Source organism: Amblyomma maculatum, chromosome 11, assembly GCF_055883805.1.
Source record: "Amblyomma maculatum isolate TAMU_Amacu chromosome 11, ASM5588380v1, whole genome shotgun sequence".
In the NCBI taxonomy this organism is placed as follows: Eukaryota; Metazoa; Arthropoda; class Arachnida; order Ixodida; family Ixodidae; genus Amblyomma; species Amblyomma maculatum.
The window spans coordinates 38,551,871-38,576,169 of NC_139354.1; the positions used below are offsets into that span (position 1 = coordinate 38,551,871).

A 24,299-nucleotide genomic window follows, 5' to 3' on the forward strand; every position below is an offset into this window, starting at 1 on the left:
CTCTCAGTGTCCTATACTATATGCTCTTTGATACTGGCGAGACGGCTTTTCAGGAGCACGTCGTTTTCACTGCTTATACTAATCCGCGTCGTGTGGATTATTTACTGCGGTTTCGCGTGTGTTCCGGATCAGGAGACGCGCTTCGAGTGTCCACCACTGTGCATGTCAGCCACGCGTGCATGTTCCGTGGCAGGCCACAACGAAGAAGAGGCCCTTGTTCCAGCCAGGGGGCGAAGGCCTCACAGCTTATCTCGCTAGAGGCGTGGCCGCGTATAGCAAGCTGTCCACTCTCTCTCCGACGCAACAAATGAGGACTTCCTGCTTAGAGGAGGTTGCCGAGAGGAAGGCGTGGACCTCCCACGTCTGATGAAAGGATTCGCGACGTGCACTGTACTGGTTCCGGGGAGAAAGCCTGCGCTTGACGGGCATTAACTTAGCGAACGAAGAAAGAGGAAACAACACGCACCTTCGACCGGGTCGAAGGTCAAGACCTACGCTTTTGTGGGCAGAGTAGGTTTCTGCCAAGTACGGACAAGATGCCACTCCATGTAGTCCTCAACATCGCACCCTTTTTTCTCGACTTGCGCGCTCGCTGCCTATTTGGAGTCCTATTTGGAGGTTATCACTTCGAGCTTGTGACGTATTCCGATCGAAGTTCTCTGATTTCTTTTTTTTTTTTTTTTTTTTTTTTTTATAGAAGGCTTGGCGAAGTATATATACGATCACATAGCCGTTGACGGTGACGATTAGTTACCGAGCTTTTCTTTTTCAGATAAATTTAGCTGGTCGTGTTAGGCTGAAAAGGCGATTATCTAAACTTAGTCGCATTGTAAACTGTCACTGAAAGAAATTTCCGTTAATTTTTTTTTTTTTTCTGCTATCGACCGGACAGGTTTGACTAGGTACCAAACAAAACACAACACGCCTGGAACCTTTACTGGTTTATTACCCCTGGATTTTGTTCCGTTCGCATCCTCAATTGACGTCCAACTTCCAATTTGCAACAGTATCGTTCTGGCCAATTAAGTCAGTTTCCTGCGCATTGGTCAGCGCTTGCGAACTGTATGCGCCTCATACAGCTTGTGGCGGAAGAGTGGAAGTCGAGTTCCTACGATTTATTGAAGGAAGTGATCACTTCATGCCGACTTCACATATGACACACACATTCAACACAACTTCATGCCAACAGAAGCCCCCTGTATATGATGCATGCATGTGGACAGGAACTGACAGTCAGCCACATCTTACTGTCATGTAGACAACTTGAAACACGCGAAGAAACAAAAAATATTTACACTGTTTTGCAAAGAACACGTTCCTCTTCATCCAGCGTTGCTTCTAAGCAAAAATGTTGATTCTTCCTGTATTTTTAGATATTTAAAAGAAGCAAACGTCCCGAACGAAATACAGACTAAAAACTACAATCCATTAATGCAAGTCATTTGTGTTTGCGCACAATAACCGCACTTACTTAAACGTAACTAAATCCAACGCAACTTGTTACTTGCGAATGCATGCACGCATATACTCGACCCCTTAAGTAACGAGGGAGGCTGTCGGAAGAGCCGATGCTCTACATTTTCCAATCGCATCAAGAATCGGTTGCGCGCGCTTTTAGTTTATTTGCTTCAAGCACATTTGGTTCTTTGATAAACGCCACCCTATGATAAGGTGCTCTTTTTTTTTCTCCCCCCTTTTTAATGCATTCGCTAAGTAAGCACCATTCAGCGCAACAAAAAGAAAAAAAAAAGAAGGGGGGGGGGGGGGGGGGGCGTACGCGTCGAGAAATAGCGCCCTATAAGAAGAGGGGAGTTTACGCAATTTCTTTTCGAGTTTAACGACCGATACACAGCTTCGAGCGACGACAGGCAAACAGAAAAAAAATATCAGTAACGAAAGAAGAAACAGGATTCAAGGAGGAAACAGTTTGGACTCTGCGTTTTCCTCCCGGGTTAACGTTAACAGAAAGGCGTGTATAGTGTATCCTGCTAGTCTCATTCGATTAAGGCGGCGTGTATATGCTTAGTGCTCCGTCTATTAGCTAAGAAAACTAACAAAACCTGTAGGCGACTCCGAAGATAGGCCGCAGTATAGGTCGCGTCTTGCTTTCGTCGAACTCGTGGTATCGGCCGAGTAATATTATATTTCGGTGGTCGTTCAGAACTGGTACGTATTTAAAGGTACCGTTCTTGCCTCAGCTGTTTTTCACGCTGGGCTCTGTCCGTCTTTATTTTTCTTACCTGGATGCATTACTTAATGCTAGCAGCACCTTCAACAGCCGACATGATTAATAACGTGGTACGTTCGAGATTCCTGCCACGATAGAATATCGCTCCGACACGAGGAGTTTAACCCAATTACTGATATCCTGGTTCGTCACGGCAGATGTAGAAGATGGGTTCAGGGCGCTTCGCTTCTTCCCGTTCACGCCCGCCTGCGACAGGTTACTACGAGGGGTTGCTAAACGCGAAGCTTGATCGTCCGCTCTAAACGTGGTTTAGCGTGCCGACACGGCTTGCCTTCGACTACGAGGTGCTAGTTAGTCAGCACCCGAGATGCGGATCTTAATTGTTACCTGCTTGCGCAGGCTTTAGTGAGCGATGCTCGATTATATTGGAGGGAACAACGGTGGTGCAACACTTTTTTTTTTTTATCGCACATACTTCCCATTGTAGGTGCTCGAAAAGGAAGAAAGAAATGTTAAACCGAGGTGCTCACGTTCTGAGTGTAGTTTCCGTGTTAGATACAACACGCCTGCCCCAGATTCTTGCTTTATGATGCTGTTATGATTTTATGCTTCCTGGCTATTGCGCACTGGTCACTACCCAGTCACGACTTCCGCTACAATTAGTAACCTGATAACGCATATCGCCATGTTATGTTTTAATATATTACTCTGCAGTGCATGTACTCCTGTGTACATCCTTGATCAAAAGCCCACGGGTTCTACTTCTGAGCGATACTATATATGTGGCTCGTAATGCATTCCCAGGTTTCCATTCTTGCTGAAGGCAAGAAGGTTTTTCGTCCTACCCTCTCCAATGACTAGGACTTCCATGTTTATTACAGAAGTCATATTATACAGCTTGAAAGCAAATCCTCTGGGCTGTAAACTTTTGATAAAGGCTGTACATGCTAAAGGCGCAGAATTTCCAGGAAACCTTTCAAATATTGGGTAATCATTTTTCGTTAAAACACCAGATGAATCGTTTCGTGAGCTGTATGTATGGCTGCAAGCCTTATCGCATGTCGTGCCTTTATCTCCGCTTTGCACGCGCACGCACACTTCTATTTACTGCATCGTGCTCTGGATGTGCACATGGTCATCCTAATCAGCAACCATATATATGCGCAGTGCACTTCAGAGCCTGGATGTCAAGCGAAACTGTGGAATCACGCTCCAAACAGGTTCCAATCTCCGAGCGAGGTCCTCTGTGTCCACCGCCGGTCATAAATACTGTCTGCGCATATAGCGCCCCTCGTTTCTTGTTTTTCGGTCTCCCGTTTTTCCACTCGCTATGCGGGTTGTTTGCTTACGCTGGTGATCCAGTCCACGCCGCTGTCTCCGGCGCTATCCTTGCATAGGGGTGGGGCGATGCCCGCGGGCAACCTTAACACGAGTTCCACGCGGTACGCCGACCTCGTGCGTGCAGTCGTCGCCCTAGGCTGCGTTTTTCGCATGCGTCCAGCGTGCGGCCTCTGTTGCACTTTCTTGCAATGTGTGCATACCCTGCGCCTGCCTCGCATGTATATTGTACGGAATGAAATGCGATTAGGGAGCAGGGCCGGCCCCATACTTTTCAGCTTACGTGCGCGTCGCCGACGGCGGACACCTCTAATGTGTATACACACAGGCGACGAGTCGCAGAGGCCGGATTTGGCTGGTGTTGTCGTAAAGTGACCCTTTTTACGGCGTCCAGTGACGTCTAGGAGCCGACATGAAAATTCACCGCCGTCCTTTACCCGCTGGTGCTCTACTCGAATGGTTTGCATGATTAGAGAGATTTAGCTTACCGTGATCCGCCACCGTGACCCTCTACCGCTCGTGGGCGGGGCGGAGCGTACAAGCTGATTGGCCCCGACGCGGCAGGTCTATGTGCAGACATCCAGTATGTGGCGCCATCTATCGGCATCAAACTGATCTGGACATGCGCAGTGAAACGCGCGATGGCGGATCACGGTAGCGGATCACGGTGTGCTAAATCTCTCTATTGTGAGCGTGCACATGCTTGCGCGCGCATTTATGCACCGGCCCCAAACTATGACAGGAAATCACTTTGTGCGACGTCGAAAAAGTGCTTTAATGCGCGCTTCGTCAGCCAATTTCGGAAAGTATTGGCGTAGCATGAGACCGAAAATAAAAAAAAAAAACACAGCCGAGGAAGATTTGGTTGGTTTGTGGAGTTTAACGTCCCAAAGCGACTCAGGCTATGAGAGACGCCGTAGTGGAGGACTCCGGAAATTTCGACCACCTGGGGTTCTTTAACGTGCACTGACATCGTACAGCATACGGGCACCTTGCTTTTCGCCTGCATCGAAAGGCGGCCGCCGAGGCCGGGATTCGATCCCGCGTCCTTGGGAACAGTAGTCGAGCGCCGTAACCACTGCGCCACCCCGGCTTTTTTTCTGTATTGCCTGACTTTTACAAGGCAACACAAACACACACAAGATATTGTTATAATAAGCCTGCCAGGGGCTAGCTTCGTCGTTCTAAAATTCCTTTAGATCCATCAAAGTCGCAAGTATAAGTAGCGCTCCATTTATATCTTCCTCAGCTACCTCGCCGGGGTGGCGCAGTTCTATGGCAAAGGCAGAACTGCGCCACCCCGGCGGGGTAGCCGAGGAAGATTTAAATGGAGCGCTACTTATACTTGCGAAGCAATAGCTGACTGCATGCGAATAATGAATAATTCCTTTATTAATGCTTCCACCTGTACCTACAGGTGCATCCATCAACAATATGTTTGCTTGAAACACGCGAGATGTGGTCAGGATCACTTCGTCGACGAAGAAGTACGAACCTTTTTTGTTTTCAACATTTTCTTCATTTTATATGCTTTTTATCAACCTCTCATGATTGAATAAGTGGCATTGGCCGATCACTGTTATTGGTCCAAAGGCGCCAGTGCACTAAATTTGGGTGATGTTAGCTCACATTAAAGATCTCTTAATGGTATCGAATTGTCCAGAGCCCTCCGCTACGTAGTCTTCACACCCGATGTTGCTTTGGAATGTTGAACCCTAACTTGACAGCACCGAATCCGTCCAACGGGTCCTCTCATCACCGCCTACATTCAATACGCGTACTGGCAGTTCAGGACTGACATTCTGGGACATTCTACAACGAACAGTTAAATAAAGACCTACCCGTGGATGCATTCGGAGTTCGATTTTTATCGATTGAAGATGATGATGGCCTACCGCTGGACATGATCATGTTATTGGGCCTGCACAGTATCTGGCGATCCAGAATGGCTTTCAGGCATGCAGACTTTGATGCGAGGAAAATACGGCAGTATTTTCTCGAAGCCGTTGCGAGTGTTATTGAAGTTCTCAAGACACAAGACGAAGTGCCTGAGTGGCTTCCCAGAATGGAAGTGTTGCTGCAAATGACTGATTTGTAATGGCTCACGCAGCCCAAATCGCGTGGTTTTAACCCATGTAGTGTATTTGTCGCGTAATATTCACTCTCTGTGTGTGTGTATGTGTGTGATGTTCTATATGTGTAAAATCTGTTAATAAATTAGGCAATAAAGAAAAAAAAAGATGTCCGTCATAAGCGACCGTGGAAACGAGCGTTAATTCCCACCTCGTGGGTCACGCGCGCACCGCTTTCGCGCCCCAAAATGACTCTCGTGTCTGCAGTCACGTGACTGCAACACGTCTATAGCACGCCAGCTACGACTGCGCACACGCGCCTGCTCGCCGACTGTGCCGTACATATTAATGCTTGGAGCTACTCGTTTACGGCCACGAAAGAGCAATAGAACGGACATCACAAAGAGTGCGCCCCCCTGGCACCTCGCGTCCTTCGGGCCCAAGCGTGTGGGGCTAATCGCTTATAGCCGACGATCCTGTACGCGCAATTAGCTCCGCGTATTAAATGCTGTGGCGCAGTATTGATCTAGTGTGCAGCGGCCTCACAATATCTCACGTTATCAGCGCCATGCCTATCAGCCATGGTCGCATGCATATTGCTCTGATGCCATCGGTATCGTTTATATCGATCTCGCCTCCCAGGTGGTCTGGCGGAAAGGTGACCCGGATTGCTTCGGCGTAAGCAGCGCTACTTGGTGAGATAACGCCGGCCGGATTTATATTTCAACTTTCTAATCGATTATATATGTCAGGTATACAAATGATTACAGAACTCTGATCGATACTGCCAACAAATATAAAAGCATTCATCTGTGCATTTCTTGGTTTAAATGCCTCGACTTCTTTCGTTGGTTTGATGCTTAAGCCGTGTTATGATTAAAGTATTAATTTATCGTCAGCGGCGCAAGTAAAAAAAAAAAAACAGTTACTTTTCCCTACCTTTTTTTTTTTTTTTTTTTTTTTTTTTTTTTTTTTTTTTTGCTCGATAGCTCGGCGAAGGTCTTGGTTCTGAGTCTTGAGCCATTGGTAGCGTGTTTGTCACACAGCTTCATCAGTCCTCCCTGTTCGATCCCTTTCTACGTGACACTCGCAGTTACGCGTACACGACGTATACTGCGTCCGCCGTTTTGGAGGGGGCTAGCGCTGGTGAACATGCTCACGGTTGCATAACAATTAATCACGGTAAATGGCAATTAAGCAACATGAATGTCAAGCAAAGTAGGAGAATGAACACCGCCGTTTTAGCTTTGCTAGTATAGGAACTACATTAAAAAAAAAAACAACAAACAGACATGACGTCAGCTAGGATGTCTTCTTTGTCGCACTTGAGTTGTGGACGTGTGCTGCGGTGGTGGTGTGGAAAATGCACTGATTTCTAAATTAACCGAAATGCCGAAATTAACTTCCAAACAGTTCGATTTGGTGTGGCAGTTCTACAGGAAGGATCTAAGCTCTCCCGCAGCAAGGTACTGAACTTCGCGCGTCTGCGCTAAAGCCCCTTGATACTTAGAAAGTTACGCCAACGATTGAACTTTGCCGCCGCCGCGCTACCTCCTCGCCTCCTCCTCGCCCCTTGCGCGCCCCTTCGCTGAAGGCCGGCTCTCCGCCCGATTTCCTGAGCGACGATTGGTCTCCCTGCCGTTGCCATTGGAAACCGACGCGCGTCCGACGTTTTCCTTGTGTTTTCTTTTTCCTTCGCGCCATTTTTCCCCTAGTCTCGGCGAGCGAATATTGCGCGCTGTGCTTTTATTGCAGCGTGCAAGCTCTATGCCGTGCTGTTGCGCGTACAACTGCAGCAAGCGACCTGAAGATGGTTATGCGGTATTCATGATATCTCAAGGCAAGCGTGACGGCTTGCGCACGAGTCAATGGATTCACAAGATTAGTCGAAAGACGTTTATTCCTAGAAACAACAGAGTTGTTTGCGACGTCGAGTGCCTTTCTCACTCCCCGTAATAACGCGTCACCTGACGCTGCGTTTTTTATTCCTGCTTGCTGCTCAATATTTTTGCGGCGGCAGCATGTTCATTGTATAAAAATAAGGTTGTCCTCTGCAGCATGCTGAATATTCTGCGAGGCTCCAAGGCTCCATCATTCAACACGCTTCGACTTCTGTACAGTCAGAAACAGGGCGCTATAATCTGCTTTTTGCTGTCAGAAATAACTGGAAAATTACAGTCTCTCGATTGCATTTGTCGCGATTATGCTAGGATCCCTGGCCTCCTTCACTAAAAATCAAAATTCGGGCTTGTAGAGGAGCTAGCCTTTCCAGCTTTTACTTGTAGTGTGCGTCGGTTACTCGGGAGCAATGAATGCTGGCCCTGCTTTGGCAAGTAAACCCGAGGTATTGCGGGTAATCTGCACTAGTTAGGTCGTATGGCATTTTTTTTTTCAATTCTTGAATGTGTCTTGCCATATGCTTCGACGCACGCGTGGGTTAAAAAATATGCGTTCGTTTTATCAGGGATACGGCCAATGTGCAGGAGGTGTTCATATGATCACACACGCTTCACTTCGACCATGACTACTAGGCGTTGGCAGGCTACCTTCGCTTTGAAAGCTGGAGCTCTAAAAGCGCGATTCCGCGTATTCATTTATTGCGAGAAAAGTTATCCCATCGATGTCAAATCAGCCGGAATCATTGCATCAATTTTCTGTATTTACGAAACTTAAACAATCAATAATGATTATAGTTATTATGTAAAAATAGGGGAACATTTTGCGAGCAACAATTCTTAACACTGTAACATATTACTCATTTCAATTGTATGCAAGATTCTTTTTTTCACCTAGCCTGAGTAATTATCTCATCGCTCTATGTTCTAGCTACATTTCACTGAAGACCAGTTTGAGCCGCCAATATTACACGAACTCGAAAAAAAGAACAGACCAAACGCAGTTCCATCAATTTTCTCTCACCGACCTGTCCTGAAGTAAAGGAAGCCTCCTCGACAGAGACATGAACCTCGCGCTGATATTAGTCAGTTATTTCTGTGGCTTGCTCTTTTCCCACCTCCATTTATGAGAAAACAAGAAAGTATAAGAATTAAAAGTCAATGTATAGTTGTCTCGTCAGATATTATGAGATAATAGAGATATGACTGACAACGTAAGTCAATGAAAATTGAAGTATATCAATGGGTCATGGGACGGCATCAGATTAAATAGTGATGGTTATGAATAGTGATAAGTAATGATGGTGACTGTTACGGATAATAATAGTAAATTATAATAATAGGCCCGGATAGTGAGGTGATAGTGTTCGTTGCGGATAGTGACAGTTACGATAGGTCTCTGGCATTAGTAGATATAGTGATAGATAGGATAGCGATAGTTAATGAATTGGCAGTTATATGCTTTCTCATTTCCGCACGTTGAAGACCTATGTGCACCTTGTAATTTTTTTATTTGATTGTTGCGTTCAATGAAATCAAGCTCTTTTACACAGCGCATGAGACCACAGCATGCTTGCCCCAGAACTTCAGTGTATCGGCAATAGGGCCCACCACTTCTCCCAGTGTACCCTGCTGTCTTTTAACCACACGCGAAGTCAGTGAGGGGCCACGTACTCGTAAAATTATTTAATTCCTCCATCAGCATCATATCAAGACTGCCGTGGCAAACCTGTTCCTTGCCTCGAAGCAGCAAGGAACAGCTCAAAATTTGATTTTATACAAAATTAACTAATGAACGCAGATTATCGCAGATCTTTAACTAGCACAGTGCCATTACGCTTGGCCTAAGCTTTCCAATGGTATACGGTTCTGTGTTGCAGCTAAAATTTAGATTTTAATTGCAATTTACTAAATATCAATTAATTAGGCCCAGTAATTGATTGAAATACATGTACAATTAACCAATAATCCAATCTCATGGTTGATCACGTGACATATACTATGCTTAGAGAGATAGCTTGACAGTAGCGAAATAGACTAAGTCCTGCTTTGACCTTCTCTAATCTTGAAGTTCAAAGCACCAGCCTGGATCGTTTTCTGAAGTTTTACCACGGTGACAGATTTCACGCTCTAAAAAAAACAAACACAAAGTCAGAGGCAGTACTAGATTAAGTGCACAAAGTAAAACCTTATCATGAGACTTAAAAAGTGTCTGTAGCACAGAACTCGCCTGAAAGCTTTGTTTATCAGTATTCCCCATTCAAACAGTTCTAAGAAGAAACCAATCAATTCATGAACTTTACTATCGGCATTCTCAATGCTTTTCTCGCAATTTTTCAAAAATTTTGTGCACTCCTGGAGCGCAGACCTGGCCCAAAAGCTCGCGCTTCACTCACTGCTGCGGCCGGCCGGCGGGCGTCAGGGGGAAAAAGCGTGTCGTGCGCAGCGCTCGCCGCCGCCGCGCGAGGAGAATCGAGGAGGAAAGCGCGGCGCGGAGGAGAGTGTCGCTACTTTCAAATTATCAAGGGACTTTAGTCTGCGCATCTCTGAACCGACAGCTAGCGGGCAAAGAGAGCTTTTGACTCCGTTGGCTCTTGTGCTTTCGTTTCGTCACACAGCTGATGTCAGCCGTACGCGAGAGCATTGAGCGAGCGTGGTTATCGCGGATGGTTATCGCGACCTCGTTCGGCGACCGGTGATTTGGTTTCCACCGGGTCAGCGCCGAACAAAAACGTGTCGCATCACTGTCAGCTTAAAACGCGGGGAGGGCGCGGAGTGGGCGCCGTCTGTCCAATTTGTATAATGGTGTCTTCGGCTGACGGCACTCACTGTGCACTCGTGCGCTGCCACAGGTTTTGCTGGCCGCCACTCGTGCATTGCAGCACGTTCTGGCTTGGACGAGCTCGGTAAAAGTGTGTGCCACCGTGGAGGTCGACGGCGGAGCAATCCCGTCGTGCAGCGCGCACTAGCAGATTCCACTCCACATTCAAGCTAACCCGACCGCAGGCGGCTGCATTTCGATGGATACGAAACGGAGTGGCGTCTATGTGCTGTACTATATGCCCAGTGCGCATTGACGAGCCCCAGCTGGTCGAAATTTCCGAAGTCCTCAACTATGGCGTCTGCCATAGCCTTTGGGACATAAAACCCCATGAAACCAAACCAAACCAAACCGGAGAGAGAGAGAGAGAGAGAGAGAGAGAGAGAGAGAGAGAGAGAGAGAGAGAAGCTTCTCGACTAGGTAGAAATGTTGAATACGTTAGCAACTACAGCGCGCGCTGCACTCTCGCAGCCACCGGCCAAGCTAGGACTCGTGCGTCTAGCCGGAGCGCTTCGCAGGCTACAGCGCATGCGTCGTAATTGGCAAGCATAACGTCTTGGTGTGTGGTGCTGACACCGTCATAATCGCAGCATTTCGCCAGAATGCGCTGTCATGCTTCGTCGCTACTAGTTTTGTACAAACGTAAGATGGCCTCAGAGATCCGCGAATATTCTAGGACGCCACGGTGTTTCTTCTATACAACAGATCTTTATCTCAAGAGTGTTCACTCCTATTTCTACGCTGGCTGTTAACGGCTGTGCGATCTTAACTCGTCGTGGTAGGTGGATGCTTGCGGCGTTCTGCTGTCGTTTCGATGGAGATGGCGAGCTAAACAGCCGCGCGTACTTCTGCGATATGAGCACGCGTTAAAACCTCGCAGCGTACCGAGACCAATCCGAAGCCCTCCAATACGAAGCTTCCTGGCGGAAAAATCGCACCGCACTTTGCATTCAACAAACACGAATGCCGGCACCACACCCATGGGTATCGAACTATAGCGCAGCATCCTTCGGAGTGGCGGTCGTCCGGCGCGTCGCCGTCCGCCAGACAGGGGGGAGCGGGGGTCTGTTTTCCGGAAGTGTCGTATACTGTAGAGACCGGTGGCACTCCTTTCTTTGTTTTTGCGCACGTGTCGTTGTGTTGCCGCCACTGCCTCGTCCGTTGTCTCGCCCCTATCTGGTTTCAGGCGCAGCCGTAGGTGCGAGAACGCGTGCTCCATTGTGCCGACCATGGGAACAGAGCGGTTGGAACGGAGTCGCGGATCTGCGCTGAGCTGGAGCGGAGCTGCGCACTCAATTTGCCCGCGTATATCCACAGAATCAGCTTCTCCAGCCAATAGAAAGGCATACAAAATAAGGGTGGGAGGATTCACCGGTAATTTTTGAAGGACTTTTTAATATCAATTTTAATTTAATTTGTAATGTAATAGAAGGAACCCCGTGAAGCCCTGCGTGTCACTTTCGGTTTAAGGTGAACAAACGTCTGTGATTTCCGTCCCTGATCGCAAAATACTAGGTTGTAGTTTAAAACATATTTCCGTCAAAAATCTCGTATTTGTAAAAATCCATAATGCTCAATCCGCAAGGATGGTTAGTGTGTCCGCTAGGGGGTGTCCAAGATGTCTGATGTTATATGGAAAGAGTAACACTCGGAAGTTAACCTATATCATTAGCTGCAGAGGGTAAGGTAACGGAAGTATAATCATCTTTGCCAAGCGTTAAATAATTGTATTATTTGTTCCGTTGTACTGGCAGGGGATGGAATCGTCTTGAACGTCAGTTACTGTGACATTTTTGGAGGCGTGTACGCAGTTCACAGTTGCTTTGGAAGTGCAGAACTCAACTTCTCCTCCTTCTCTTGCTGCCTCTATTCGGGTGACAGTTATAATCAGAGGTGGGCATTTGACCTCAAAAAGTGCAACCTCACCTCAACCTCAATAAAAATTTCCTGACCTCACTCAACCTCAACCTCACGCTTTGAGGTTGAGGTTTGACCAGGTGACCTCACCTCAATATTTCTGATGCCACCACCGACCTCACTCAACCTCACCTCAAACTCAAACTGTGAGTTTGAGGTCGGTCGCTCGACCTCAAAAAAAAAAAAAAAAGAAAAAAAAAAAAAAGGTTTTTCACTTGAGAACACTAACTATAAAACGTCATGGCACAAGTCCTGTGCGGTGACACGCCAGAATGACGACATAAATTTTAAACAACATTGAATGTGATGAGGGTTACTTGTAAAGTAAACAAATTTAAATGAACATTTGCCAGCGGGGCTACTGATTCATAGCAGGCTGACCTAATAACGGCAGTATAATTGGTCAGTTTCAACTCTTCAAATTTTATTTTTATTTGTTTTGATATGGTGACTTTTGACCTAATTCCTGCTGTAATGCTTATGTGTCCTTGGTGCTGCTGGATGCGAACTCCCGAAGGTCTGCAGTGAAACGTCGCACATATCTGTGACCGTCAAATAGTGTTTCCTCATGACAAGCAAGTCATAATTTCTTGGTGAAAACATTATCCTGCGATTTGAAATCGAATCGGATGACAAAATCACAAGCAATCTAATGTTTTTTCAGTGTTACGTCTCTGTTACACAAAAAAGAGTAGATCGACCACTTACGTATATATGAAAGTTGTAGTACCATAACATTCTTTTATCAAATGGACTTCTGACGTGAGACTTATCACAAGAGGCCGACAGAACAAAATGTTGCCTAATGCAGAGACGATTAGTTACGAAAAAGTAAAGCGTGCTTGACTTTTGACATTGCGCTACTTTGGATAATCCTGACGAGTGGGTTGTGCTGTATAGAACAAACGCCGTGACAAATTATTGGAAAGATTACCCTCCCTTCTACTTATAATAACTAGCAGTGAATTTGCAGCCCCAAAACATTCCTTTTATCATTGATGTAAGTTAAAGAAATAATACGTTGGATTAGGGATAATGCGCACATTACCTTGAGATGCCGAGAGAAGCTCAAAAGCTGGTTTCCTTGTCCGCACAGTTACTTGTCGCAGTGAAGGCATTCCAAGTTTACAGTGTTTTTCGTTTCTTTTGCATGGCTATTGTAACGGAACTGGCCTTAGATGTCTTTTTCAATTCGACAACTGCACGCGCGCACATCACCGTCGGTATATTTAGATTGTTTCGCTATATCTGCCATAACCACACCTGCCATAACCGCAACCCTGTCATGCACCCTCGACGCCAAACGCAACAATGCCAAAGACCTCGAAGAAGGGCAGACCTCAGCTGGAAAGGGCGGAAACTTCAGTCATAAATTACAGCAAGTCGCCGACCACGGCATGGCTGCGTGTCTTCGCTTGAAAAAGACGGCCACGGTAAATGGCGAAGAACACAGCATGTTCTTTAGATGCTGCCTTTTTTTTTTTTTTTTTGACGATTTCGGGTGGCTCACCGACGCCGTTTGAGGGCGACTTCCAAGCAGACGTTCCAGGAACGATTGGTGTCGATGAGAATGTGGGGCTGAGACACCATCTTCTAGTCGCGACGAGAGAACCACGCCCACTGGGAGAATGAAGCGCGAACACTTAACCCATGTTACGGGAGTTGTTTCGTTTTTCTTCGACTGCATAACATCAGTCAAGAGAGGAAGACTAGCGGGTGGTGAGCAGGGTGGCAACGCGTCTACACGGAGGTAGAGCAGAGTTTGAACACTGACTAGCGTGTCCCTCCTGCGAAACGATGAGATGGCTGCATGGCCGACAAGCGACAGAAGTCCGCGCAGCCGCCGCGGTGTTCCGAGAAGCGAGAAGGGCCTGTCTTTATATTTCTTTAAACCAACAGGAATACGCCAGTCGGAGGTATAGCGCACAACCAAAAGCTAAAGAAGAAGAAAAAAAGAAAAAGAAAAGAAAAGAATGTTGCGAGAGGAATTGTCTCTTCTGCTTTTTTTGTCTTTTTTTTTCTTAGGCGGAGGAGGGGGGGGGGGGAAGGGTGACGATTGGCCGTACCGCAGAAAAGCGGCCGGTTGTGAGTAAACGCGGGTGCACGAACGCGAGAGGGGGCACTGGTAAGTGACCACACAAAACGAACATAAGAAGTGAGGAAAAATAGGGGTGGTGCAAGTGTACTGAAAAGCTAAAGAGAAGAGGAGACGCATATCTTCACTCGCGCATTCACACGCTCGAGCACCGCGCACACATCTCGCTCTCTCGCCCACACTGTCACTGTCCTTGTAACTCTCGGCCCCGTTGACAGAAACGCACTTAAAAATACCTAAAACTCACAAACTCCCAGAGGCGCGCGTATCTGCAGTGGCTTACTTTCCAAGAAATGCCGAGGGGTTCCCGGGTTCGCGCTTTGTCCGCTAGTTGAGATCGGACACCGGCTGCGGAACCGAAAGAGCAGAAGCCAGCTTACGAACAAAAGGCGCGCCCGCCACTAGCTGCAAGCTGTAAAACGGAAGGGAGGCTCTCGATAAACAAACATGTAAATGAAAAAGGCGCAAGGTCATGTAGGGTATGAGAAAGGAATGACTTCAAGTCACATGTCTGTTCTTCAATTATTCTTCGAGAAGGGCACATTAAATTTATCTTTTTATGTAAGGGTTAATTTAATGTCTAGTGACTAATAATAATAATAATAATAATAATAATAATAATAATAATAATAATAATAATAATAATAATAATAATAATAATAATATAATAAAAATAATAATAAAAGAAAAGAGTGGATTGCACTGATACAACTACGATCTACCGTCCTATTGGTTTCTTTCGTTTTAACTCGTACCATATACAGTAGCAAAAGCAGATTTTATTTACTAAAATACAATCTTCGTGGGGTGACTTCTCGTCAAGCCATTTATCTCTCGTCTCTTCTGAATCCTTGTTCTTTCCATATGCCTCTCTGAAACCTCCTCTCTCGTGCCATCCTTACCAAGCAATTCCTTGGTTGCTGGATCTTGCGCTTCCCTCTTTTCTACTATTCTAGCTTTTTTTTTTTTCCGAGAAGCCGACACACCCACGTAGGTCTGGAAACCCTTCGAGTTTGCGCAGACTTTCTTTACTTCCCAAATTCGCTCGGAATGGTGGCGGGATCTTGTTTCACCTTCTTTCGAGTCTGCAGCCGTCGTCCGACCCCACTCGTTCGCCGCGCTGCACTTTACGCCCCCCACCCCCCTCCCTTTTTTTTCGTGTCGAACGCAAACGCACAGACGCAAACTGTTAGTTACGTGCGCGTTGGTAGCCAAAAGAGTACACGACAGGCATTATGAAAGGTGTTTTGCCGGCTATTTTATCGCTGTGGGAAACAATAATTTCGACCTCACAAGCCGACCTCACTAAGTTACGACCTCACTCAACCTCAAACTCACGCATGAGGTTGAGGTCTCATTTGCTGACCTCACTCAAAAATATTTCAGGTATTGCCGACCTCACCTCAACCTCACCTCACTCCGTGAGGTTGAGGTCATTTTGAGGTTGAGGTTGACCTCATCAGGTCGAAACCTCATGAGGTTGCCCACCTCTGGTTATAATACACCCACGCCCCGCCACGATAGCTCAGTAATTAGCTGTTTGGGCGCTCAGCATGGTGTGCCCCAAGTATGCTGAATCAAATGTTGCCGCGGCGGCCTCTTTTCGACGGAGGCGAAAAGCAAAGGTTCCCGTGTGCTGTGAGGTATCACTGCACGTTAAAGAGCCACATTGGTCGAAATTATTCCTCAGCCCTCCACTACGGCTTCGCTCACAACGTCGGTGGCTTTGTGACGTAAAACCTATAGACCATAATTATATACCCCCGCAGAAAATCGGCTTTTTTGTATATTTTATTTTGCGACGTGTCGGTTAGCGATTAGGGGTTGCTAGGCGCTTGTAACCGTTATCTGATATGCTTTCGTTGCTTGCATATGAGGGGTATGGGTCGGCGACTCGCGCATAGGTAGCTATTGACACTCTGGCGATGGGCACACACTGTCAAGAGTCGATGGCTTGGACGCCAGGCTCGGTGACTTGGTGGCTGTATACTGGTGGGTGGTGAAGTGATCAGTACGGCACGAGCAACCACTCTGGTGGTGACAAGCGGGGCCAAACCCTGTTCTGCCTTGTTCGTGTGTGCACATCTGTTGTGCCTCTTGTCCAGTGCTTGTCCAGGTTAAACTAGATGTTGAACGCAGATCGAAAGCGAAGAAACCACCGCAGTAGCTTAGCGACAGCTGCTGGAACTCTCAGAAATTGTGGTGCCCAGAGGTTCATTGCTAACGTTGGCATGTCAGTGTCCTGTGTGAGTGGCCGGCCGATGAAAAAAAAAAAAAAAAAAGAATAAAGAAAACACCCAACCAGCTCTGAGTGAGCGATAGATTGTTTGCGCCAGAATAGTTGGAGATCGGTCAAGATGTTTCGCTCGCAGCACCGCATTTGCCAACAAGTGTTGTTCCCGTACCGCACTGACGGCATCACTCTTTCAGAAGTAATGCATTACAAATACCTCGGGCTCTAAATTACTAATAACTTTTCATCGACAAAACACGTCGACACGGTGACAGCAATTTAGCGTCCCTCGTAAATTGTTTTTTTTTTTTTTTTTTTCTTGGACGATCTTTAAAATCAGCTACGCCAACTGTACGATATCTCGCACACAACACCATAATCCGCACAGCGCTTGAATCTCCCGTCATAATTTGGGACCCGTTCACCGCATCGAATATCGATAAACTGGAACGCATCCAAGGGAGAGCAGCAGTGTTTATCTTGAACAAATACGGTCGCGGTTCAGTTAGGCAATTGCTTCAACGATGTGGTTTCCTGTTAATAAGTGAGTCATCGCACTTGTAGGCTGTAGTTCTTCTTTCAGTTAATAAAAGGACAATACAATAGTGACACATCTGGTATTTTCACTTTCTCGACGGGTTACAAAACGAGACGACACGAAAAAAAAACAATAACACCTGTAAGCTCGAGTTCATTCCTTCCTTCCCTCGAACCATAGTTGACTGGAATAATCTCACTGACGTCACAGTCACGTAGAAGGAAATCATTGAGATCATTTGAGGAGCACTTGAAATAATTAACCGATATTGTCCTGCCTTTCTGTATGTCCAATTGTGTGTTTCGGTGTTTCTCGAGACCCTACTGAGGTCTCGAGAAATACCGCAGTGTACAGGAATACATAAATTAAAAAAAAAAAGTGACGCGCGGACATATTCCAGGGGTTGATGACCTCGTCGCTGCGACGGCTGGTTGCCAAACATCGGCGCGTCTCGTTGTGTACAGATCTCGCTGCGGCCGCTTAGGTGAAGCAACTGCCGGATCGTGTTTTGAAAACGCGATTGGTCTCATATGCTTTCGCAGCATCACTTACTCACCGGCAGAACGTTGCTGCGGTCTTTTGTTACCATATGATGATCAAAAGAAATAAAGAGCACTACAGAATCTGCATTGGAGTAATGCGAAAGCACGGATGCTGCTGTTGGCTGCTTCTGGTTGCTTCTAGTTGCTTAGTTCACTTCTTCTTTACCCATTTTAGTCTATGGTACTTTCAAATTGCGCGCCAATCCCTTCCTATGCCCTTTTTCGGCTCTACTTCCGGTTGCGTCACGTGACATCCTTAGCGTCACAATAAATTTCACTTCTTGTTTACTCATTTTAGTCATCGGTACTTTCAAATTACTCGCCAATCCCTTCCTATGGCCTTTTTTGGCTCGACTTCAGGTTGCGTGACGTCACATCCTTGACGTCACCTTAATTGACTGATTTAATGAACTATTTTAGTATGATACATTCAAATGTGGCGCCACGCCATTATCTAGCGAGACCATTTTCGCCTTTACTTTTACATCTTTGCCTGTAATTACCTAATTAACTTATCGACCAAATTAGTTTTTAGGCACAATTACGTCACCCTCTATCGATTGACACCACTCATTAACCTCTACCGCTTCTCAATTACAACTGCTGCGGACACGATTTTGCGTGTTTTGCCTCTAATTAATTACCTGGTTAACTTATTGGCCTAATTATTTTTCGTACACAATTACGTCACCCTCTATCAATTGACACCACTCATTAACCGCTACCCCTTCTCGATTACTCACAACTGCTGCGGACACGTTCTGCGGACGTGGTCTGCAGGCAGAAATCTGTGAGCATAGCGAAGTAATGCTTTCACATTAAAATAATAGGTGCAAACTTGTTACTAAAGTCATATTACGGCTTTCTACGTCAATTTCCGATTCGCCGACAGTGGAGAAAGAACTTCAAGGAGCTGCACCTAAATGTATTTCTAACTCTTTTATGCAAATGTCTCCTCACTTTTGTTCACTACCGTCTCCTTTTGTTACCGTAGTGAAACCCCCGCTCTCTTCAGCACTGTTTTGGAAACGCTTTTGCCTGCGACTCCCCCCAATGTGATTGTAAGCATTCGCCCGCTCCATGCTGTCGCCGATCGTTGCCCCCACAACTGTGGCGAGCGGCGGTCGCGTCTCAGTCTGACTGGCCCGTTCGCCGATGTAGTCGGCGAGTCCCTCCCGTCGTCGCCGTCGGTGGCGCCGGCAGTGTTGGTAATCCGAGTGCGGCGTCTCTTGTACTCTTTCGGCGCGGTGGTACCGCGGCATGACAACGGAGAGCCGGCGCTAGCGTCCCAACTCCTGGGATACCCAGACGAGATCGTCCGTGAGTTGGTGCGCGTGTTTGTGGCTGGGCATCCTTTGTTCCCCTACTTGTGCTTCTCGGCGCAGTGTCGTGTAGTGTCGTGTAGTGTCGGGACCTCGGGCGAGCAAGCCGGTGCGCTCTTCAGCGCTCACATCGTTCACGCTACTCTAAACGCTGGTATGTATATGTTGGTTGGTTTGAGTTTTAGCGTCCTAAAGCCACTCAGGCTATGATAGACTTGCCCGTTTGTATGTATGTATGTATGTATGTATGTATGTATGTATGTATGTATGTATGTATGTATGTATGTATGTATGTATGTATGTATGTATGTATGTATGTATGTATGTATGTATGTATGTATGTATGTATGTATGTATGTACCGTCTTTGCCAAAAGTAATCAGGCTGCGGGTTTCGCTTCTAGGTCAGGTAGTGGAAAATTCGTACCACTTCTGAAGCTGTAAATCTGTGCAAATTTGTAAAGGAGAGCTCCTGCCCTCACTTATTAACAAGTTGTGATCCTCTTTGAAGCCATGTTGGCTTTAGAATACAAGCGATAAGCAAAACATGCAGCCTGGTTACTTTTGGCAAAGAATGTATGTATGTATGTATGTATGTATCTATGTATGTATGTATGTATGTATATATGTATGTGTGTGTGTGTGTGTGTGTATGTATGTATGTATGTATGTATGTATGTATGTATGTATGTATGTATGTATGTATGTATGTATGTATGTATGTATGTATGTATGTATGTATGTATGTATGTATGTATGTGAGCGTGTATACCTATGTGAAGATTAGAGGCATATTAATGAATGCAGAAGATTGGGAACGATGATGATTGGTACATGACCAATGAGGATTAACGTCCACAAGCTCCCCACGTTATGCGGAGACGCCGTAGTGGAGGGTTCCCGACAATTTCGACCACCTGAGGTTGTTTAACGTTCACCGACATCGCACAGTATACGATTCGGTCATGTAGCCTCCTACTGACGATTCGAATCCGCCCTTACCTTTGATATCCCGAAATGTGCGATGTGTGTCAATTTTTAACCGCGATATTTTTTTAGAGGCACCGCCTGGTTGGTTTCATAGCGTGTGTAGAAAGCGAATAGCTTTTTCCCTCTTCATTTCAAGTACTGCTGTTCAGTCCAGCTGTCCACTGCTCTTTCTCCACTTCAATTACATTGCCCAGCCTTCTCTCTGAGAATGTCTCGAATGTGCGGACCGAATTTTCCCGTGAACTTTCCAGTATACATTCCACAATATCCACTCCAGTGGTGCGCAAGTGTGGCCAATTTTTGAACACTTGTTGCGCGGTGCGTACATCTATGCATTCTGCAATGATATTTACCTGAGCGACATCTCTCGGCGGAACCACGTATATCACCGCCTGGTCAGTTTCAGCGTCACCTTCTGTATTCGTCAGCCTGGTGAGAGTGCAGCGTTTCGCTAACAGAAAAAAAAAAAGTAAAAAGAAAACCGTTCTTTCTTTTTTTTTCACGACCTGCACTGAAAACAGTAGAAACCTCCTGCGACCGTTTCATCGTTCGTGCTCGCAAAGGCTGTTCCCATCTCAGCCGCAACGTTCAGCGCTGCCCACTCCGTTCGGGTTGGAGCGTGAGCTCTGTGCTCAGGGCGTGACGTATTACGGGCGCTGTTTTGAGAAAAAACGGAAAAGAAATAAAGGCGAGCTCCTGCCGTAGTACCTTAGTTTTGAGACTACTCCTCCTCGTTCCTGTTCCGGGTTTCTGTTGCAGGCGAAATGAAGCTGCCGCGCGTGCACCGGTGCAGTACGCGCGTTTTCAGGAAATGCGGCGCAAAGCGAGGTCGCTGGGGCTCGCGCTTGTTTTCTCACTTAGTCGCATCTTTTCTCCTCTCGCACCGTAACTGTAGCGAGCATTTGCGTGAGGTGTTGCGAATGTCTGCCGCTACCGTGCGCGGTGCCGTCTGCAGACGGCACCGCGCAGACGGCAAGGAAGGAGGAAAAAAAGAAAAGCCCCTGCTGTTTTCGCGGCGGTACGTTCCGTTTCTTTTTCTCCAGAGTACGGAAAAGCGTAGCTCTTTTGTAACTTGGGACATCCGCGTGCAATACTTCGTTTTCATTGTTCTCCGCCTGTGCGCGCAGTCCTCGAAAGAAATTGAAGATTTTTTTTTTTTTTTCACTCTGAGAGGCTGGGTTGTAATTGTGGCTTCTCTAATGGAGGTTAAGTTTCCTTGCTTCTGTGACAGAGATTTCTTTTTCTCTTTCATTCTTGCGTTTGAGGATGCAAACTCTTACTCTGGTGACTCGCGTCAACTGTTGCAGCAGTACCAAAACTATTTAAATTTTTCAATTATGATTTGCCTTCCAGCACATTAGTTGTGTACGCCTTTCAATATATATAATATTTTGCACTTAACTATCCCGTAAGACATGCTAAATGTTTAGTAGGCCCCATACAGTGCCCCGCACTTGTTTGAGGGCACGTTTGCGATTGAACTCTTCCATGCACTTTACGACGCATCAGCTCGCGCGCGCGCGCGCAGACACACACACACACTCACTCACTCACTCACTCACTCACTCACTCACTCACTCACTCACTCACTCACTCACTCACTCACTCACTCACTCACTCACTCACTCACTCACTCACTCACTCACTCACTCACTCACTCACTCACTCACTCATCATTCCCTCTCTACGTATTTTTGTCAGTAAACATCCGTTGGTAGTTAACAACAAGGCGCGCCGGCTTGAGCCACAGCCTGTTTTTTCTTCGATAATCGGAGCTCGGTATCAGTAATCCTTCGAGCAAGAAAGCTTACGCAACGCAAACACGTTTAGCGTCCACATCTCGGGAGACGGCACTGGGGAGAGGGTGGCAGGATGCGCACTTCCTGCATGTATACACGGCAAGCCTTCGTGACGCGCCTGTCATGTCTCCGAGCCTCTGGCCGTTATGAAACGCGAAGCGACGTCCGGAAAGGCTTCGCAGTGTGCTCGTGTGCCGGCGCCTACTCTGTGTATGCTTATCGAAGAGGCAGACAACCTCCACGACAGTACAGTAGTAGTAGCCGCACCTTGATTGGTCGAGCACCCGCGTCTGCGGTCATGCCCTGCAGATGTGTCTTGCGTATACATAAGCGCTTGCAAAACTGGTTGTCGTCTGTGTCGAATAGCGATGGCGTGCTTGGATTTCGTCCACTGCGCAGTCACGCGTCGTCTGCGTGTACGCGCTGCGGACCGTCTGCAGACGTGGCCACCGTGGATTTGATGGAAAGCATTGTCGTGCATGGAGTGGCTGAGCAGAGTTTGTTTAAATTGGTTTGTAGATGTACCGCTCGTATAAACTGTCCTTACAGGCCTTGTGTTTTCGAGAAGTGGACGCTCATTTGTCTCGCGTTTAAACGAGTTGTGTCGCATCTGTGCCGATATACTTTTATCTTCGGTGCTGACTCTCAATGTACGTCCATTGCGATATATAAATTGCCCTTCGCACTAACTTCCCCCTAGTTCAGATCTATATAATGGCAAACTTCATAATCTCGTCTCCCCGCAAGCCTCTCTGCCGCTTTCTGCAGTTTTTTTCTCTTCGGTATGCACGCCGTAAACTCTGGTAGACCATCGGTCATCATCTCTCTGCTTTCCTCCTCTCAGCTTCCGCGTGGAGATGATTGACGCAGGTTTATTCTCTCATCAGTGAGGTTTTACCGACGATCGATATTATTTGCAGACCTCATCACTCCAGCTGATCAACGAGTTTTTCTTTAACCAGCCTTATGTGCCTGTCGTCTGCACTTATACTGCAGACGGGCGCCCCCAAAAAGGAAGACGTTTTCCCCGTGACAGGGATCGTGTCTCGCCACTCCGTGACTCGCACGCCCCTTGAATAGGGGAGAGGAAGTGAGGGTTGAGAACTTAGAGGGAGCATGTTTTTGCGTAAGCTTACCCTCGCGTGAAAGTTGCGCGGTCAAGATCACGAAATATGAAGGAGGAGGAGAGCTCCGGAGCTGCTTGACGCCATCTTCCGACGTAACATTTTCGCGAGGCGCTATTGTGCGCTTGGTCGGACGAGACGTCGCTTTGTTGCATCATGCGTTGGCACCTTGTTCTTCGCGTTCGCGGCGAATCTCTGAGCGGCTTTCTCGTTTCCTCTTTCCGAGTCGAGGAGACGAGACCTGCAACGTTTGAATACGGGTCAGTGACCACAGGATCCACTGCTCTGACTCCGGAGGCTTAAGTCTGATACGACTCAAGGCTGCAGTAACCCCCCCCCCCCCCCCCCCCCCACTGCTCTGACTCCGGAGGCTTAAGTCGGATACGACTCAAGGCTGCAGTAACCCCCCCCCCCCCCCCCCCCACACACACACACACACATACACACACAATTTCTCCGTCACTGAACGTATAGTCTCCTGTTATGGCCTTTCTTGGTTAACTATAACTAAAAGGTTACCATATCAGACCAAATTATAAGCTCGAAAACACCAATGCTTCTGGCTTGTTTGGTGTATTCAGACTTGTAGAACTGATTCTGCATTTTTAAAAACTTGTTTATAGGGTGCTTCCTAGACCCTTACAGGCGAAACTGCGTAAGTTCACTGTTTCGAAAAGCATCGGCTGTACATGGAGCTTTCACTGAGAAGTGCTAACCGATTTCTCCATCAGTTGGGTGTGCTCTCCGCTTCGATGGCTTCGCGGCCGCTACATTTCGGTGGAGGCGAAAAGCAGGGCGCACGCGTGTATACTACGTGTGATGTCAGCACATGTTAAAGATCCCCAGGTGATCGAAATTTCTGGAGTCCTCTACTACGGCGTCTATCACAGCCTGAGTCGCTTTGGGACGTTAAACCCATTCCCACCAAATCAACCGAGTCTGTTTGCTTCTTTAGCGTTGTCGGATGTGCGGAGCTATAAACTCAGTTCTGGCGAGCGATAGTCCTGACTTCGACATGCGCAGTGTAATGCAGGCTTTCTTTAGATGCCAGCCAGGGCACGAGCGCTTGAGCGACTTACTCCTGGCTTAAAGGAAAAAGGGGGAGAACCTAAACGCTAAGAAAGGTGGGGATGCCGGCTGGAGGAACATTCCTGCCTTCCTCTTGCAGTTTCTTGGAGACACTGCAAACAAGCGCAGAAGCTTCCAACTTATTTCCATACATGCATCCGTGGTGAACATCATTTGGGCTGTCGTTTCTTATTGACCCGAATATATTCGACCGTCGGATCTTCCTGGTTGCGGCACACGGACACCGCTCGTTGCATGTTGAACGCGCTGACCATTAGGTGGCGTGCTTGACCTCATCGAGCTCCTGCCGCCTCCGACCGAATTCTCCCTGCCTGTAAGCATCTATCCTGTGCGGACC

General features: G+C 47.1%; 1 protein-coding gene across 6 annotated transcripts in view; it reads left to right on the forward strand.

Moving 5' to 3' along the window:
* MESR3 (misexpression suppressor of ras 3) overlaps positions 1–24,299 on the forward strand; it is a 208,136-nt gene that overhangs the window by 156,918 nt on the left and 26,919 nt on the right. Inside the window, exon 1 of one of the 6 annotated variants that reach the window (XM_084584481.1) lies at positions 18,769–18,959. The exons of 4 other annotated variants lie outside the window; for them this stretch is intronic. The gene's annotated coding sequence lies outside the window, so the exon portion shown is untranslated. One more of the 6 variants, XM_084584477.1, reaches the window with a different exon arrangement.